Consider the following 20,921-nt stretch of genomic DNA (forward strand, 5'->3'; position numbering starts at 1 on the left):
TTGAGTCAGGTCTGACTCATAGTGACCCTATGTACAACAGAAGGAAATGCTGCCCAATCCTGCACCATCGTCACAATCTTTGTCATGCTTAAGCCCATTGTTGCAGCCACTGTGCCAATCCATCTCATGGAGGGTCTTCCTCTTTTTCACTGACCCTCTACTTTACGAAGCATGATGTTACTGTCCAGGGACCTATCCCTCCTGATAACATGTCTAAAATATATGAAACATAGTCTCACCATCCTTGCTTCTAAGGAGCATTCTGGCTGTATTCCTTCTAAGACAGATTTGTTCATTCTTTCAGCAGTCCATGGTATATTCACTATTCTTCTCCAACATCAATATTCTTTTTGGTGATGAATACAACACGATTGCTCTTCAAGTTGTCATTCCTGGCTGGCATAGTAGACCATGACTGTCTGATTCAAAATGGCCATTTCAGCTCACTAATGCCTAGGATATCGATGTTTTTGTGTTCCATTTCATCTTTGTTGATTTCCAATTTTCCTAGATTCATGCTTCATACATTCACATTCCGATATTAATGGATGTTTGCAGCTGTTTCTTCTCATTTTGAGTCATGCCACATAAGCAAATGAAGGTCCCAAAAGTTTGACTCCAACCACATCATTAAGGTCAACTCCACTTTGAGGAAGCAGCTCTTCCCCAGTCATCTTTTGAGTCCTTCCAACCTGAGGGACTCATCTTTCAGCCCCAAATCAGACAGTACTCTGCTGCTATCCATAAGATTTTCACTGGTTAATTCTTTTCAGAAATAGACCACCACCAGGTCCTTCCTCCTAGTTTGTCTTAGTCTGGAAGCTCAGCTAAAACCTGTCTGCCCTGCTGGTATTTGAATACCAGTGGCATAGCTTCCAGCATCACAGCAACACACAAGCCCCCACAGTACGAGCATGACAAACTGAAATACATGTGGGGGACCACCTGGTTACCTTCCTACAATTTCTCACTAATTACCCTCCCTTTAGCCCAAACTCAACTCCAGGGAAGGCATGTTTCAATAAGGAACCACTTCTGAAATATATCCCAAAAAAGGATGCTATCACTCTCGATCTTCTCAGAGGCATAAAATCATCCTAAAATAAATGAGAAAAAGCTGTCAGGAACCGTTAGCATGGTAATTCCTCAATTCCATGAGGTTGTTGCCTTTCCCATCAGCCCACTCTCCTCAAAGTTGAACAACTAAACACATCCTTACCCAACAGTTTTCAAACTTGTTCAAGTGATGGGGCAGCTGGAAGTCCTGCCACTCCCTTCAGAACATCATGAAGCTTTCATGTGTTTAATTATGTCGTACAAAGGACACTTTCACTGGTGGAAAAAAAAAATCTATGCATAATAAAATTTAAGCCACAAGTGCATGTATCCTCAGAAAAACCAGCTGCTGAACTAAGCACCAACAGCTGTTTACAAAACTTCCCAGTAATGCTGTTTTATGGGCATTTTTGTTGTTATTGTTCTTCCTGATCTTTCTTGTTAGGAGACAACCATTTCCCAGATTACATTTCACTTTAAAATATATATACACGTATACATCCTGGATTTACATGTTCATACATGAATTCGTAAAATCCAGGCTTTCAGAGAACACTTCTCTGAAGCAATTATCTTTAATACAACAAAGAATTTTTTGTAAGTTATTCAACAAATACTGACTTGGGCATCTATTATCTGCCGGGCATTGGGCATCGCTCAAAGGGCTGAAGACCAAACAAAGCCTGAATGCCTGAGGAGCGTATATTCTAATGGAGAGACAGGCGTTATAGAAATAATCAAATTGTGAGAAATGAAATAAAGACACTGAAGCTGGCAATAGCGACGGGAGAACTAGTTTACATACAGGTGTCCTTTGGCACAGTGGTTAAGAGCTCGGCTGCTAACCAAAAGTTTGCCAGTTCCAATCCAACAGCAGTTCCTTGGAAACCCTATGGGGCAGTTCTAGAATCAACATGACAGCAAAGGGTTTGACTTTTTGTTTTTTATGTATAAATTGATGGACCTTGATTCACCAGTACCTGAGGGAAGAACGTGCCTGGCAGAGGAATTGGGAAATGCAAAAGCCACTGAGTAGGCATGAGCCTGGTGCATATGAGGAGCCGCAAGGGGGCTGGCGTGGCTGGACCCCAGCGAAAGCTGGGAGGAGCAGTGAGAGGTGGTCCACGGGTAGCTAGGGCCTATGTCATGTACAGCTTTGATGATGACTTTGCATTTTGTTCTAAGTGATTTAGAAACCTATGGAAGATTCCAAGAAGGGAATGACAAATCAGACTTACGTTTCTAAAGGATAATTTTGGCTGCTGTTCTGAAGTGTGAACCACAGGAGGGCAAAAATGAAAGCTGAGAGAACAGTTGATAGGCTATTGAGTATCTTGAACCAGGATAGTAGTGGAAGTAGCGAGCCATGGTTGTTTTCAGAATGTTTTTAAGGTAGAGCCATAGAATAAATAGTCACTCACCTCTGCCTTTAATTGAAGGGAAGGTTCAGAGTAGATTTGGGTTTATTATTAGGATCTACTTAAATTAAAAATATTTCTGGATATGCCACAGCCTGGATGAACCTAGAAAACATTAGGCTGAGTGAAATAAGCCAGTCTCAAGAGGACAAATACTGTATGATCTCACAAGCTATAATCAAATATGCCCTTTGCCAGCGAACTGATTCCAACTCACAGCAAACTTATAGGACAGGGCAGAACAGCCCCATAGGGTTTCCAAGGAGTGGCTAGTGGATTTGAACCACCAACTTTTGGTTAACAGCCAAGCTCTTAAACACTGCGCCACCAGGGCTCCATAAGCAAGTAAGCAAGTATAGAATACAAAAATTGTTAGTGGTTACCAGGGGCAGGAGAGAAGGGAAAAGGGGAAGTTTTTGTTTAGAATGAATTGAATGTGTGTTCCTGGTGGTGGGGTAATTTGGAAAAACAGAGCAAGAATGGTTGCCCAACTTGAAGAATGTAATCAATGTCACAGAATTGCGCAGGTAAAAATTGGTATATTGCTGTATATCGTGCTGTATAAATTTTTACCCCCCCTCCCCACCACACACACAAAATGCCATTAGACACATGAGGGGGGGGAAAAAAACATTGCATTCAAGTCGATTCCTACTCAGAGTGACCCAATAGGACAGAGCAGAACTGCGCAATAGGGTTTCCAAGGAGTGCCTGGTAGATTCGAACTGCCAACCTTTTTGGTTAGCAGCTGTGCCTCTTAACCACTACACCACCAGGGTTTCCACTAGACATGTAGGAGAAAAAAAAAAAGATATCCCTGGACTAAAATCTCAGCTGTGGCACGGGCCGTACTTCTGTCCTGCTTAGCCATGTGATGAATGGCCGTTTCTAGTTGAGCTTTGAGAGGTCTTCTGCAGGATTGCAGATACTGCTGTCCTCCAAATGCCTGAAATTACACTTAGTCTTAATGGAGGAGTATAATAAAAGTCATAATAAAAATAACGATGACATGAAGATGATGTTGAAATGTTCTATTGTGATTTTGCTAAATGTACATGAACACACTGGTGGGCTTGTAATAACTTCTCATTTCTTAATATTAACAGAAACCCCAGATATTGACTATAAACGCATTTAAAAACAGGCTCTATGCTGTAAAAAAGCCTTGTTGAGAAAATAGAGTTGTCCAAAGCTGCCATGTGAAATATTTTCGTTGTTGGCAGCAGTTAAATCCACATTCCCCCAGCCCCCTAACTGGAAAAACAATTTTCATGTGAAAATGCTTTGGATTACATGGTTAGTGAGAGCAATTTTTCTTACAGTTTGTGTGGTTTCAGAAAAGGGAGTGCTTCCATATGTGCTGTGAGCTTCAACTGGTTTTTATCTTTTCCAGCCAAAAATATATGCATTTCTTGCTCAGACTCTGTGAGTATTCAGGGTCAGGAATTGCACTGCTTATCACAACGTGCTTAGGAAGGGATCATTTTTGAGATCACTGGGTCACATCCGTGCCTCATCAAAATGCCCGGCAACCCAGGAGGAAAAAGAAAAATGTTGGGCTGCTCCCACTGAGAAATCTGGCCCTTGTATTTCAGAAAATGCCCTGCGTGGCCAGAGCTTCCCTCACAGAAGTTCCAGTGATATTACGGAGCACTTGGTCCTGCCACATGTACGTGGGAAATGTCACTGTCCGATGCAACACTCCGGAACAGCACACATGAGGCCAGCGATGAATCAATGAGATGGGAACAGAGCCAGGCTTTGTGAAGCACTAAGAACAGAGACTCCATCAAAATTTAAACACAAATGTTGGACAACCGCACTTCGGCCAGAAGGCACGGCACATTGTTACTGAGTCTTAGAGAGACGTAACCCTTGCCTTCTTCATGTCACCTTCAGCCTCGTGGCTCTCCAGCCAACGGTCCAGCCCCGTACTACCCCATCTGACGACCTCTGACCCTCTCCCTCATGCAAAGCAGACCCCATCACCAGCAAAATATTAATATTGGTGCCCAGGGTGGTGGTCGGGGGATTACGGCAATCTTTGTTGTATTTCTTTATATTCTTCTGTATTTTAATTTTTCCAAGTTATGCATATAACTTGAAATTAGAAATAAAAGTTTTTAAGTTAAAATAATACAGAATGTAAGTTGAGTTAAAAGAGATAAGAGAATTATAGAGGAAGCCTTCCCTCACAACGGTCTTGGGTACCCTGATGGAGCTCTGCAGGGGCAAAGCCCTCAAGCAGCCCTGCTCCCAGGCTGGAGCTGGCTCGGTTCTGAGCTGGCAGCCCCACTGCTCTGGCTCCTGCAATCTTGGGGCCTCACTATTGCTCCTCTGGCTCCCACTCAGTCGGGGCCACTATATTTTAGGCTGGCTCTTTCAACTCTGAATGCTCTCCCTTGCCTGGTACCTACTGCTTACTCTGGATTGTCTCTGGCTTTGCTTCTTTCGGAACCAGATCACACAACCAACTTAGCACCTTACAGTCTATTTCTGCCCTTCGCACTGGCACACAACTTGATAGCTAGTACATATAATGCAGTAATTAAGAGCACAATCCGTGAGTTTAAAGCCAGGCTCTGACATTTAATACTTGTGTGGCTTTGGAAATGTTGCTTAATCTCTGGGCCTTAGTTTCCTCAAATATAAGATGGGAATAATGACCAAACACTTTGAGGAACAGAGTAGCAGGGGGGGGAGTCTGGGGACCATGGGTTCAGGGGACATCTAGGTCAATTGGCATAACAAAGTGTATTAAGAAGACGTTCTGCATACCACTTTGATGAGTGGAGTCTGGGGTCTTAAAAGTTAGCAAGTGGCCATCTAAGATACATCAATTGGTCTCAACCCACCTGGAGCAAAGGAGAATGAAGAACACCAAAGGCACAAGGAAAACATGAGCCCAAGAGACAGAAAGTGTCACATAAGCTAAAGATTCCATCAGTCTGAGACTGGAAGAACTAGATGGTGCCTGGCTACCACCAATAACTGCCTTGACAGGGAACACAACAGAGAAACCCTGATGGTGCAGGAGAAATGTGGGATGCAGCCCTCAAATTCTAGTAAAAAGACTGGACTTAATTGTCTGACTGGGAGTAGAGGAACCGCAGAGGTCGTGGTCCCCAAACTCTCTGTTGGCCCAGAACTGGAGCCATTCTTGAAGCCAATTCTTCAGACAAATGTTAGACTGGACTGCAAGACATAAAATGATGCTGGTGAGGAGTGTGCTTCTTAGCTCAAATAGACACTAGACTGTGTAGGCAGCTCCTGTCTGGAGGCAAGATGAGAAGGCAGAGGGGGACAGGAGAGGGTTGAATGGACATGGGAGATACAGGGTGGAGAGAAGGAGTGTGCTGTCACATGTAGGGAGAGCAACTAGGGTCATATAACAATGTGTGTGTAAGTTTTTATATGAGAAACTGACTTGAATTATAAACTTTCACTTAAAGCACAATAAGAATCAATCAATCAATCAAATAATGTTGGGAGAGACAATCTGCCCTGAGTACCCCTGCAGGTTCTTGCTGGGTATGCCAAGAATTAACACCCTGGGGCTTTTTACCCAGGCCATTTCTCAAGGTTACTTTCACAGGGAGCAACTTGAGGGATGAGGTAACATCTCCTGAGTGAAGAGCAGGCCAGCTTCTGCTTTAGCATAGCAGCAGGGACTCTGTGACATTTCATGCTCCTCAGTGCAGGCATCCATTATAGGCCATTTGCTTGTCCCCTGTGGGACTTCAAGGGCATGGGGAACCAACACAAACAGACATGAAGCTCAGGCTACTGCTTTTCTTGTGGATAATTAAGTCTTTTGTCTCTGACCCAGGTGTGTCATGTCTTCTGCCAGCATCCCTGAAACAATAACAGGTGAACTTGTTAGTTTGTAAGTAGGTAAAATCCAGACCCTGTTACCTTTCTTAACAGATAATAGTACTTACTTCATAGAAATGCAGTGATTAAACAAGATAGTGCTTGTAAAACATTTAGATCAGTGCCTAGCACAAAAAAATTAGATCTGTATTTTCATATTTGCAGATGGGAGCACTTGAACCAAACTTTTGGGACTGTAACTAGCTGACACAGTCAATCAACAGAATATTTGTCCGAGGACACTGGCAGTTTTCTCTTCACCTCACTCCTACCTCCACCCCAGCCCATGGACAACCATAACCCTAGCTTCATACTCAAAGAATATCTTAGCGAACATATTTGGAATATGTTCATGCAAGACAGACTTTCAGTTAAGGCTGTCTTCTCAGGATCTGGGGCTCTTGGGTCTGTCGCTCAGAGCACTAGGGGGGAATACTGATTAGAATCAAGTACTGAGTCTGGATTGTCATCGGAAGGGCAAGAGCTGAATGCCGAAATATAAATGGATGTGTTTGACATTGCCGTAATAGTTTCTGTGAAGGAAGCTAAGCTGCAAGTCAAGCATTTCTTTCCACGGACTCATTGATAGTTTGAAGGTTTGTTAATCTAACCCAAGTGGACTGAAATGTGGATTTACTAATTTTGTACTTGTGCTGTTAGGAAATATCTACCATATGTTACATCTGATTTGGTTTAAAAGAAACCTTACTTTGTCAGAATTTTATGCCGAAATGTTGTCACTTGAACCTCACCTTGATAACATTTATGAAGCACTGTGCAATTTGGTGCATTTTCTCATACATGTTACAATCTAAACCTCCCAGTCCAATGAGCTGGGAATCATTATAATTCAAATGTTACTGACAAGAAAACTGAGGTCGAAAGTGGTTGAGCATGCTTCTCAAGTACACCACATTTTCTCACATGCAAACGTCTCATATCTAGTTTGGACCACAACCATTTTAAAATAACTGGGAAATGACGGTGTTGATAGTTTCATGTGTGTTTCGATTTTTATATGTGTCTCAAATTTCAAACCTCTAGGACTGACCACAATTTCCTGGAACTATCAGGAATCACATCTTTTCATAACATTGGCAACTTTCACCATGTCTCCAATCTGTCCTCGTGAAGTGTGTTTCATAATTTGTACAACACATGTGACCATTAAAAATAGCCTTGGTAATGACCAGGGCATATCCTCAGTGAATCTATGCAGAAGGCAAGCTCACAATCACTGCCCCACATACCCAGGGCCCTTCTACTACCCCTTTGCTTCCTTTCCTACCTGCCTAGAGAACAGACATCATGCCTGGAACAATTTCCTGCCTCTTTCCCCCATGAAAACAGACCCCTGTGGCCATGGATGATACAGAAAGTAGTTACCACCTGGTACAGCCCAGCAGGGTCAATAAGAACTGTGACCGGCCTTACCACCAAGGCTCCCGAGAGCCCCTGCTGTGTCCGGAGTTACCCCTTAACTTTCTTGCTCCTGAGCAGTCTGGAGAGCCCAGAGGAGGCACGGGCATAGGATGTCTGAGGAATAGGACAGAGCAAGGGGAATTCAGAGATCTTGGGGCAGTGGTTATCTACCAACCAGTATGCAAGTACATGGAGCCCCTGGGTAATGCAGATGCCTCATGTGCTCAGCTAACAAAAAGGTTGGTGGTTTGAGCCTGCTCTGAGGTACCGCAGAAGAAAGACCTGGTGATCTAATTCCAAAAATCAGCTACTGAAAACCCCGTGGAGCACAGTTCTCTCTGACGCACAAACGGGGCTGCCAGGAGTCAGAATCAGCTCGACGGCAACTGGTTTATGCAAGCGCAGAGCTTGAAGATGGTAACAATTTTTTTTTTTATGTTTTTACAGAAATCAATTAAAATTACTGAAGGAGTTTATTTAACCTTACATCCCATGAGCATCCCTCCAGCTGTCTCTCTACGGGAAACGGCTCTCCTTGCACAGGCTGCATTTCTTCAAGTGGGGTTCCTAATCCTTTGCTCAAAACCCCTTGTTCCATCCACTGCAGCAAAAAGCTGGCTCTTTCACACCTTTTAAAGCTTTCCATGATCTGCACCCAAGCGGGTCATCCATGGATAAAAATGTGCACCAGGAGAAAAAGTAAAGCTTGTCTAGACAAGTCAAAGTCTCGGCTCCGCCGTTTTAACTTCCAGCTATTTGTCTAGTGTCTGTTTGCCCATGGCCATAGTTCAAGGCACTCGAAGAACTTTTCAGCTGTTCTCATCCCTCTTTGGCATGTAACTGACCGGAATATTCCATCCATGGCCACGTTGCATCCACGCCTAGCACTACTCCTTTGAGGGGATGATTTCTAGCCTGGACAGAACGGTGGTGTTTAAAGATAGTAACAATTGAGAAAACCAAATTGATGTGTACCCATTACATCTGAGTGCTGTTTTATGATATAGAAATAGTCAGAAATGATTAAGTACTTACTACATCCAGGGCCATGCCAGGTGCTTCACAATACAGCCCCTCGTTGAATTCTCCAGGTGCCGGAGGCACAATCATTGTCCCCAACAGATGCTTACTTTATTCAACTAGTAAGTGACAGAGTTCAATTTCCAAAATCAGGCAGTCCCAGCTTCAGAGACCCAGTACTTAATCTCTGCGCTCTGCGCCCTCCCTGAAGGAAGACAGAAAGAAGCTCTGCTGAGCTCACCCCCATCGGCACTGTAGGAGTTGTTTTCTTTGTTAGGTAACAAATTACCACAAACATGGTGGCTTAAAACAATACCTGTTCTCCCTCAAGCCCAAAACAATTGGATTCTATCCCAAAGCTTCTGGCAACACATCTTTGAAAGCTAATTAACTTCTTTTTTTCATTATAGTCCTTTCTGTTAATAAAGTTCCATAACACATTAAGCTTTATTCTGACTTAATATTTGACTTTTCACAAAAAAATTGGCCTGGACCATATTCCATTGAAAATTATTTAAATACCACTGTTCTGAATCGACTAGACTACAACTGGTTTGGTTTTTTGTTTTTGTTTTTTATTCTGATTTTACAGTCAACTCTTCAGCTTCCCAAAGTTATAGTAATGAGAAGAACCACCAAGATGAATAAGCAGAAAAATATTGCTTCCTTAAGACATCTTTAATATTTCTTAGCTGGATGTTGGAATAAGAATAAAGAACAAATCCGCTGGGAGAGCTGGTGAGCTAGGCCCTCTACATGGAAGTTCCTTGTGAAGGAGCATGTAACAAGCGGGGTCTAAGAATTGTATGGTTTACTCTATGAATGGTAACCCATTTCATCTTCAAACAAGGGTGTAAAGAAGCCATTCTTCTAATCACCCCCATTTTACAGCAGAAGAAATGAGGTACAGAGAAGCGGAGTAATTTTCCTACCATCACATGGTTAGTTAGTAAGTGGCAGTGCCCAGATTCCCACCCAGGGTGTTCTGGCTGAAGAGCATATATCCCTTTTTTTTTTTTTAATTGCCTTTTTAGTGAAAATATATCAACTTGACCACAATGGGTTTGGTTTTTTGGTTTAGACACATTAAAACAGGTTCCCATTCAACAATATCTATAAATAATGTTCAACGACACTGGTTACATTCTTCACAGGTGTCAACATTCTCATTATTTCCAATCTAGATGTTTCACTCCCATTAATTTAGACTCACTGCCTCCCAAACTAATCATCTCTGCTTTACAGTAACTTGTCCATTTGGTCTCATACAGGTAATTTTTTAAAGAGCTCGGTTCTCAAAGGTGGAATTCTTTACTTTTTGAGCTAACCTACTTTTTTTCTTTTTTAATATTTAGGTAAAAGGTGATTTCAGGGGATAGCTTCTGTTCAAGGTTTAAAGAGTGTCTCAGGGCAATAGTCTTGGGGATTCCTCCAGTCTCGAAGGGTCCAGTAAGTCTGGGTTCACTGAGAATCTGAAGTGCTGTTCCACATCCCCCATGCCCCATTCTATCAGGATCCATCTATTATGACCCTGATCAGAATGTCTGGTAATGGTAGCCGGGCACCACCTGGTTCTTCTGGTCTCAAGATAGAGGAGGCCAAGGCCTCTTTTTTTTGTTGTTGTTGTTGTTGCTGCTGTTGTTGAGTAGGTGAAGTTGCCCAGTTTTAAAAAACATGGGCTTTGTTTTCAGAGAAATCCGAGTTTAAGTTCTGGCTCTGCCATTTTTTGCTCTGAGACCTTGGAGAGCCCATGGTCTTAATGACTGTGATATACTGCTAATCTTAAGGATTAGAGGAGAGAGAAGAATGCACAGATATCATTCTGGGTACAACTGTGAAGAAACCACCCACATAGCGACCCTATAGGACAGAGTAGACCTGCCTCACAGAGTTTCCAAAGGAGCGCCTTTTCGAAGAAACCACACGGGGGGCATATATCAGGAATTATTAAGCTATGGTAGGAGGTTAACTTCAAAGATGGAAAAAGAACTCTAAGGGGTACTCTTGAGCTGAGGGACAGCACAAGGAAGGACCAACCTGAAAAGGGGGACCCCTCCCCAAGGCTGGGGTTCAGATTTCATTGAAGAAGGCACCATTACAGTCCATTAGATGGTGAAATTTGGTGGGTTACACAGGCCAGAGTCGCCAAGCAAGCAGCACCAACCATCTTGGGAGCAGGTAAGTGGAGGCCAGTGGGTGGGCATGCAGAGAGAGTGGGAGCCCTGCTGCAGGTGGAAGGCCTGGGCACAAGGTGTTTGAGTTGGGCAAGGCTACAGGAACAACTGTTCCAGATGCAGGAGAGAGCCAAGGTGACCCAAGGGCAAGCAGGCATGCAAAAGGTGTTGTGGTCCTGCTGCAGCATTGCCAGAACTGGGAGCCCTGGAGCAAACCTAGAGCACTTCTGTGTACAACTTAGGTTAGGATGGCTGCAGGAGGCTGGAATGCCGAGGGAAGGTCAGACATGGGCTTACTAGGTGGTGAGCCCACTACATGTACAGACGTGGGGCTGAGATGAGGGCTGAGGCACAGAACTAGGACTTTAGGTACACCACCGCTGCCTGAGTCAAGAGGCAGAAAAAGCACACGGTCAAAGGCTAGAGAAATCTGCACCCTACACGCACCTGTCATCACCCGTCATTGGAGAAATGTGGCTGAGCAGTGGAGGAGAAAGGTGTGCTGTCCAGGATCCTGGAGACTGAGCCACCAGGATCAAGAAGGAAGACTCCTTCCTCCTGCAATGTCTCCCTCTCCAGCACCCTCCAATCACAGAGCTTAACAGCATGCCAATTGCCAAAGGAAAGGGCTCACATTTATTCTCAAGGAGCAGGCAAGAAAGGGTGAATGTGGAGCTGAGAAGCAATAAATTGATAGCTGTCATGTTATGAAGAAAAAAACAAAATGATAGAAAGATCTGAATTTGATTCCTGTTTCCAAACTTAGTATTTGCGTGATCCTGAACAAGTGTCTTACTGCTCTAAGCCTCTAACTTCTTATCTATAAAATGGCTATAATAACTCCTACTGTTATGAAAGGAAAATATAACACATGCAAAGCACAGCACTCCAGTGCCTGCCCCATAAGGGTATTTAGTAAATTGTAGCAATGATGACGACAGAAACCCAAGCATATGAGGCAGACACTTTACCTCAAGGGTTTCACGATTCCATTAGTGGAAAAGTCATCTGATAGCTCTAACTGCTCCAAAGCTTAATCAATCAGGAATCATGACTAATATTGATATTAAAAACCAAAAAGACCTGTTGCCGTCGAGTTGATTCTGACTTATAGTGACCATATACGACAGAGTAGAACTGCCCCATAGGGTTTTCAAGAAGCAGCTGGTGGATTTGAACTGCTCATCTTTTGGTCAGCAACTGAGCTCTTAACCACTGCATCCCCAGAGTTCCACTTAATACACTCTGGTTGAGGAGCCCTGGTAGCACCGTGGTCAAGGGTTTGGCTGCAAACCAAAAGGTCAGCGGTTTGAACCCATCAGCCGCTCTGTGGGAGAAGGATGAGGCAATCTGCTTCTGCAAATATTACAGCCTTGAAAATCTTATGGGGCAGTTCTACAGTTCTACTCTGCCCTATAGGGTCGCTATGAGTTGGAATCAACTCAACGGCGGTGACTATGCTCTAGGCATGGTTCTAAACACTTTACACATTTAAACTTTTCAATCACACTCCGGGGTAGGTACTATTATTATTGCCATTTTATGGACACTAAGACACATGTGTTACTTGCTGAAGTTTTGACAGCTAGTAAGACACTGTAACAGATGGGGTAGAGACTAAGCTGCTGTAAGAAAGAGGCCCCAAGATGCAGTGGCCTGTACAAAATGAAAGTTCACTTTCTCTCACATACAGGGTGTCTAGGACTGGTAGTGAGGTTCTGCGATACTCAAAACATGGATGTCAGGTCTGAAACCCAGGGGACTGCATCGTCACTCTGAACCGGTGGTAAAGGGAAAAAGGCCAGGGGGATGGAGGTAGGGTAGGGACTGCACACGCATTCTTTGTTGTGGTCAAGATGTGGAGACAGTCAAAAAAAGAAAATTGCTGGGTCTCCCATCTCATTACCCAGGACTGATTCACCAGGCCAGTATAAGCTGCACAGTGTGCCGGTCAATGTAGCCTCTAACTTCTAACTGAGAAGTCAAATGTCCAGCTAAAAAGTGGGAGATTTTAGGGGCAAAATGGTTCTTGGCAAACAAGTAGCCTTCTCCACCGCAATGGGAAACTCCAGGCAGTTCAGAGATTAATCACTACGCTACACTCTCTCCAATCACGGGGAAGAGGGTGATGTTCTTGTGAATCCCCAGTCAAAAGAACTCATAACAAGTCCACTTACATCTGTCAAAGTCAAGGCCAAATCCAGTGCCTAAGTTGCTGGCAGATGCTCACATATACTGGACAGCAGACAGCATCAAAGGTCTGCTTAGCACTGGAGAAAATGCAAGGGCGTCTGGCCCTTTGGTGAGAACACTATTGCTGGCTCATTTCCGCACAGCCATGGAGTACAGACAGCCACATGTGGGGAAATACCAGGATGGAAGCTCAGAGGGCTTGGGGGTGCCAGATTAGGAAAGTCAGAGATAAGGACACACACATCTGTCTTGGAAGAAGTACAATCAGAATGCTCCTTAGAGGCAAGGATGGCGAGACAGCGTCTTACATACTCTGGACATGTTGTCAGGAGGAATCAGTCCCTGGAGAAGGACATCATGCTTGGCGGAGTGCAGGGTCAGGGGAAAAGAGGAAGACCCTCAACGAGGTGGACTGACACAGTGGCTGCAACAATGGGCTCAAGCATGACAGCGATTGTAAGGGTGGCGCAGGACCGGGCACTGTTTCGTTCTGTTGTTCATAGGGTCGTTATGAGTCAGAAATGACTCGACGGCACCTAACAACAACAACACAAGAACACGGTGAGTTTTAGCTAAAAACAGAAAGAAATCTCAATTTTCTAAACTCCAAAAGCGTAGGCAGCTGCACTAGTGCCCTCTAATTTGCAAAGAGATACTGTCACTGGCCTTCTCCAAAGCGGCCCCGCCTTCCTAATTAGGGTTGCAGCAAAATTACACGTTTCAAATTCTCTTCACTGTTTACCCCTAGAAGCTTTACTTATAAGACCCTTCCCAAAAAAGCTGATTTTCATTTTATGAACTTTGCCTTTGTGGAATTAATGCTGAGAAATGAACAATTGGCATGGATCTTTGGAAAATCTGAAAAAGAGTCACAAACATAATCACAGAAAGTTTGCTTCTTAAAAAAATCTGGAACAGAAATGTTGGGTTTCCATATTCTTCTTATCTTCATGGCAGTCCTTTATGCGGCAAGTTTTAGCTCGGTTGTATAAATATAAAAATAGATAAATAAGGAAGGATGGAGCCCTTATAGGTCCCTAAGTGGTGCAAACAAGTTGCACTTAACTAATAATGCACTAGGTTTGGGTTTTAATAACGTAAAGTTTGACTGTTCGAACACAACCAGCAGTGCCATGGATGAAAGGCCTGGTGACCTGCTTCTGTAAAGACTAGAGTCAAAGAACCCTACGGAGCAGTTCTACTTGGTAATACATGGGGTCACCAGGAGCCAAAATTGGCTGGAAGGAAACTATTAACACCAGAGTCATTACGCAGTAAAGCAGTGATCCCCTGCATACAGCCCACACACCAATAGCATTAGAATCACCTAGAACCCTGTTAGAAGTGCAAAATCTTGGAGCCTCCCAAGACCTACTGAATCAGAAATTCTGGGAGTGGGGCCTAGCCATCCGTTTTAACAAGCCCTCCAGTTGATTCGAACACAGGCAGAAACTGGAGGACCGTTAAGGTAGAGAGTCTGCCGCGTACAGTGGGAAATGTACCAAGGCTCACGTCTTTTCCACCCCTAAGAATTTGTAAAACCCTCCTTAAGCCTCAGCTGTGAAATCTCTGAGCTTCACTTTCCTCAGTCGTCATGTAACCATGATGCCTCATAGAGCTATCATGAGGCTGAAATGAGACACGGTGTGTAGAACTTTGCAAACTGATGACCACTATGAAAATAAAAGATATTTCAAGAAGCAATGTGATGTAGTAGAAAGAGCATCCTTGAGGCTTTGAAATCAGACCCAACTACCTCTTACTAGTTGTGTAGCGCTGGGTATCTTAACCGCCATGAGCTTCACCTGCTTTATCTGTAAACCAGGAATAACAATAACTACCTCATTAGAGGTTTTGGGATTAAAGGAGATAATGTCCTTACAATAAATTACATGTTAAATATTTACCCAACATTGATTCCTTTCCTTTCTTCTTCTACAATTAAATGTGATCTTTAGATATGGTTTCCAAATCCCCAAACTCTCAATCAGACAAGGTCTACTATTTCTTAAAAGGTCATTTGGGCATGTGTTTAAGATGTCCTGCTGTCTTACTCTGAGTATATTTATGCTCTGTTGGAATCATTTTGATCTACTTGTCCATCAGAAAGTTTTTCATTTTCTCATCAATAAATAGTTAAAACAGCCATGATTAGGGACTCTCGAAAGATATTCCCCCCACGTCTGTCAGTTTGTTGTACAGTCGGGGTTTGTGTGTTGCTGTGATGCTGGAAGCTATGCCCCTGGTATTCAGATACCAGCAGGGTCTTCCAAAGAGGACAGTACACTTTCAGCTGAGCTTCCAGGGTAAGACAGAGTAGGAAGAAGGATCCAACAGTCTAATTCTGAAAAGCATTAACCAGTGAAAACCTCATGAATAGCAGCAGAAGTTGTGAAGGATTTCATCTTACTTGGATCCACAATCAACAGCCATGGAAGCAGCAGTCAAGAAATCAAAAGACGCATTGCATTGGGTAAATCTGCTGCAAAAGACCTCTTCAAAGCGTTGAAAAGCAAAGATGTCTCCTTGAAGACTAAGGTGCGCCTGACCCAAGCCAAGGTATTTTCAATTGCATCATGTTCATGTGAAAGCTGGACAATGAATAAGGAAGACTGAAGAAGAAATGACGCCTTTGAATTGTGGTGTTGGCGAAGAATATTGAATATACCATGGACTGCCAAAAGAACAAACAAATCTGCCTTAAAAGAAGTACAACCAGAATGCTCCTTAGAAGCAAGGATGGCGAGACTGCGTCTTACATACTTTGGACATGTTGTCAGGAGGGATCAGTCCCTGGAGAAGGACATTATGCTTGGCAGAGTACAGGGTCAACGGAAGAGAGGAAGACTCTCAACCAGGTGTATTGACACAGTGGCTGCAACAATGAGCTCAAGCATAACAACAATTGTGAGGATGGCTCAGGACCGGGCCGTGTTTCTTTCTGCTGTGCATAGGGTCGCTATGAGTCGGAATCGACTCGACGGCACCTAACAACAACAACAAAGATTATTCCTCAACCTCAAATAATGGTGGTTCCTTGGGGAGATTAAGATGGCCAGCTTCTCTGGACCTCCTCAATTGGTACTATGGAAGTCACTACCTAAATAGGGGGCTGGTCTTTGTTTCCAGTTATATTGCCTCATGGTGGGGGGGAGTGGGAAAGTCCCACTTTTTCTGCAGCAGGAGACCCAGAAGGACAGAGAGGTGGATGGAGGCCATAAGCCAGCCTTGGCCCAGGGCACAGAGTAGAATGGAGGATAGAGAATAGATCGGGGAGGGTGTTGGGTGGAAAATGAGACAGGGTTGCAAATAGAGAATACCACACAAACAATAAAGATACAAACACAAAGATGTGGGGAAGGTTAGGGAGAACCTGTGGTGGAGCTGCAGTGTGGAGAGCCCAGTGGTGCTGATAACCTACCGTCAAGACCAGCTACATCATTTTCAGAAGCCAGAGCAAAATGAAAATATGGGGCCCCTTGCTTAAAATTTAGAAATTTCAATATGGCAACAGTAGACCATCAAAGCGTGTGGTCTTTCTGAGGTAGGAGCTCTGTGCAACCCCACAGGTCACACGGCCCTTTGAATCTGTATGATCCAAAGTTCTTTCCACTCCGTCCATCTCTGAAGACCGAGGCTCTGATGAGCTGCTAGCATTTGGCTTTAAAGAAAAAAAAAATGAGATCAAACAGTAGCTTACAGGAAAGCTGGCCCAGAAAGAAGATCAAAGCAAAAGCCCCAACTAACTGTATCAAGTGTCAACTGTTTTTTCTCTTTAAGAAACAAATTTCAACATTTCAGAGAAACTACTTCTAATTCTTCTTAGAAATATGTGTTTGCTTCCAAGGTAATGGAAAAACCTCCGACAGTGACTCACATGGCAACAGAAATCCTCCTTGGTTAACACTGTTTCCTGATACCGGACAGGAAGAAGCTGGCCTCCGCCCATGGACAGGGAGAAGACAAAGTGATACGTGTTAAATTTCTGGCAATACAGACATCAGCAACACCCATCAGGATTTTCGGGCCTGCGGACTATTCCCAGAGCTCCAGCATGTAAAAATCGCCCATGGTCTCAGCATGGTGGTAGACCCTCCGACTATAGTAATTCTAGGAATCAAAATGCCCGACCATCTAAGTGGCACCATTGAACAGGTCTGACTGTGAACAAGACAGAGCTATAGATGTCCAAAGGCATGAATTTCCCCTACCGTTTCCTGAGACTCTGCTTTTTACTATTCGAGATTTACCCATAATCCAAATGTCCAAAGGAGTGAATTTCCACCAAGATGCCTCTGGGTGAACTTGAACCTCAAACCTCTTGGTTAGCAGCTGAGTGTGTCAAGCGTTTGGACCACCCAGGGACACTGAAGGAACTGAGGAATTTTACTTAGAGGGAATAAAAAATGATCAAAGGAAACAGGGTAACATTCTTTCTCTATCAGAAGGATATCCTTTTGAAGGAAACACTGCTTAGTGTTTTGAGGCAGATGTTAAATTTATTTCTTTAGCAAGTTGGAACAGAACTAAAACCAAATTAAAAGGCATTCTATAAATGTGTGTTGAATGAATGCTAAGTCCCTGCCCTACCCCTTACTACTTACCTAAAATGACCTTTGATTCTTCTCAAACATTAACTGAGTCCCTACCATGTACAGGAAGGTCCCTGGGTGACACAACGATTTGTGCTTATTACTAACCTAAAGGTTGGAGGTTCGAACCCACCCAGTGGGCTGCAGAAGAAAGACTTGGAGATCTGCTTTCGTAAAGATTACAGCCAGGAAAACCTTACGGAGCAGTTCTACTCTATAACACATGGGGGCACCATGATTCTGTAGGAAGGCGCTGTGGGGTTGGGAGAGCGACAGATGCTAGCCATACATAGGAGTAGAATCTTTGATGTGGTAAAAAAAAAAAAAAACCTGAACTTGTTCACTACAGATGATCCGTTAAGCACCATGCTCACCTTGCCTATTGGATAATCCTCCCCTGAATGTGTATGTATATATTTACGTTCAGGGTTTCGAACTGGTACACTCTGGTTCAAACCCCAGCAGAGAATTTGCATTTACTTGTGTTCAGTGACTGCAGAGACATTCGACTGTGTGGATCATAACAAATTATGGATAACATTGCAAAGATAACATTGCGAAGAATGGGAATTCCAAAACACTTGATTGTGCTCATGAGGAACCTGTACCTAGATCAAGAGGCAGTCGTTCAAACAGAACAAGGGGATGATGCGTGGTTTAAAGTCAGGAAAGGTGTGCATCGGAGTTGTATCCTTTCACCATACTTCTTCAGTCTGTATGCTGAGCAAATAAGCTGGGCCATATAAAGAAGAACAGGGCATCAGGACTGGAGGAAGACTCATTGACAACCTGCATTATACACATGACACAACCTTGCTTGCTGAAAGTGAAGAGGACTTGAAGCACTTACTGATGAAGATCAAAGACCACAGCCTTCAGTATGGATTACACCTCAACATAAAGAAAACAAAAATCCTCACAACTAGACCAATAAGCAACATCATGACAAACGGAGAAAAGATTGAAGTTGTCAAGGATTTCATCTTACTTGGATCCACAATCAACACTTATGGAAGCAGCAGTTAAGAAATCAAAAGATGCATTGGGTGGGTTGGGCAAATCTGCTGCAAAGGACCTCTTTAGAGTATTGAAAAGCAAAGATGTCACCTTGAAGACTAAGGCGCTCCTGAGTACGGCCATGGTGTTTTCAATCACATTATACGCATTCAAAAGCTGGACAACGAACAAGGAAGACAGAAGAATTGACGCCTTTGAACTGTGGTGTTGGTGAAGAATCAAACAAATCTATCATGGAAGAAGTACAAGCAGAGTGCTCCTTAGGAGTCACTATGGCAAGGCTTTGTCTCACATACTTCGGACATGTTATCGGGAGGGATCAGTCCCTGGAGGAGGGCACCATGCTTGGTAGAGGGTCAGGGAAAAAGAGGAAGACCCTCAGTGAACTAGCTGGACACGGCGGCTGCAACAGTGGGCTCAAGCGTAGCCACAATTGTGAGGACGGTGCAGGCCCGGGCAGTGTTCCGTTCTCTTGTACACAGGGTTGGTATGGGTTGGACAGCACCTAACAACGACAGCCGAGGTTTCCAGGCATGCTGCTGGTTAGGGACCAATTCTGAGCGCCACTAGTAAAGCGGTGGTTCTCAAAATTTATTGTTTATTACTGGGGCTCTTGTTAAACTGTAAATGCTGATTCAGTATATCTGGGGTGGAAATGAAAATTTGAACTGGTTCGAAGTCCTGTTTACATTATAGTAAAGGTTTGCTAAGACACAAGCTTTCAAATTTCTTTGAATGCCTCCTACAGTAAGAGATCATTTTCTATCATGGTGGATACACACAGAAACACAAACACATGCATGAGAAACCGAAACAAAGAAGCTTCTTTGAATTATACTTCAACTTTACTATGTGCAAGGTATTCTGACTTTTTCTTTTCTATTTCTTCTCTGCTTCATTATATGAGTTTCTTGACCTCTCCAAAGGTTTGCATGGAGTTTAAAATTTTAAAACAACGTAAAATTTGCCTGAAGGCATGTAAACTATTTAAACCAAGTTTTCTAGGCATATATTATACCTTGTAACATGTTCTATACCTTAAGTTCTGAAACCATTCTGAGCTTTTAAATTATAAATACTAATTAATAATTTAATTAATTCAAAACTGATTATCCCAGCTTTAAATAACAACAGCCTTCTGCTGGGTTTTAAGTCATTTATAGCACCAAAACCAGTTTCAAACGTCGCTTTTGTTTTAAGACCAGGACCTCCTGCTGTAAAGCCCAAGACGAGGGCTGCAGACCGTTTCCTGCACCACAAGGGGTCAGGAGAGAGCCATTTAACATCTCCCGGAGTGATTAACGGAGTGTCTGAAAGAGGCCCGGTCAGATTCGCTTCACTTCTGGAGGAGGAGTGGACTGGGAGGAAGAGGGAGGGAGAGGCAGCTGGAGGGAGGAGGGCCAGGAAGAGAAAAGAAATAAAGGCCTGTCGACGAAAGCTAACTGCTGGCCAATCCCCTGAGCATCCCAACGGAAGGCCTCTCTGGATCTTGTCTGCTGCTGGCCTGGACGCCCCCCTTTCACCCTTGATTACAGAGTGTGGGTATCCTCCTCCTGTTACAATTAGGACCAGGCCTGCACTTCCCTGCCTTCTTCCAAGACAATTCGCTCTGCTTTCCAGATTGTTCCCAGACTTTGCTTTCTCTCAGCTCTCAGAAGTATTCTGACCAGAGGGCCTCCTTCCTTGTCCCCTGGTCCTCTGTGGCCCTGCCAGCATCTCCCCCATGAAAATATTGCTCAAATATGCAGTCTTCTCTCTTTTTCCTTCCACGGTGCCACACTTCCTGTAAGCCTCTGGAATATGGGAAAGCTTAGCTCATCCGTTCCCAAGTTTAAAATTTCCACAGTCAGCTCAGCCTCAGTGGCTTCCATTTCGGCACAGGAAATCGCCCGCCTTCTGCCTACTTCCTTTCTACATCATTTGCTTCAGACTCTGATCTCTTCAAAACCAGGCTCATGAACTGAGGCCAGTAGGCAGGCTGCTATCTGAGCCCCAGCTTGTTCACACCCAGAGGGCCAGGTGAACACTTGAGAAGCTGAGCATGGCACTTGTCATCAGGTGCCAAACACCATGTCTGACACTTTGCATGTAATATCTCAGAGACTCCAAGGAGAAGCATCCCCATTTTTCAGCTGGAGAAACTGAAGCTCAAAAAG

The 20,921-nt window shown here is 43.8% G+C and overlaps 1 long non-coding RNA gene across 1 annotated transcript in view; it reads right to left on the reverse strand.

The window, feature by feature from the left end:
* Positions 1-3,747: 3,747 nt before the first annotated feature.
* Positions 3,748-20,921, reverse strand: part of LOC126086444 (uncharacterized) — an 83,254-nt gene continuing 66,080 nt past the window's right edge. Inside the window, exons 2-3 of the long non-coding RNA XR_007519514.1 lie at positions 8,805-8,994; positions 3,748-6,329 (exon numbers count right to left, since the gene is read on the reverse strand). This is a non-coding gene — a long non-coding RNA (uncharacterized LOC126086444). The remainder of the gene's footprint in view (positions 6,330-8,804; positions 8,995-20,921) is intronic.

Source organism: Elephas maximus, chromosome 12 (genome assembly GCF_024166365.1).
Source record: "Elephas maximus indicus isolate mEleMax1 chromosome 12, mEleMax1 primary haplotype, whole genome shotgun sequence".
Classification (NCBI taxonomy): domain Eukaryota; kingdom Metazoa; phylum Chordata; class Mammalia; order Proboscidea; family Elephantidae; genus Elephas; species Elephas maximus.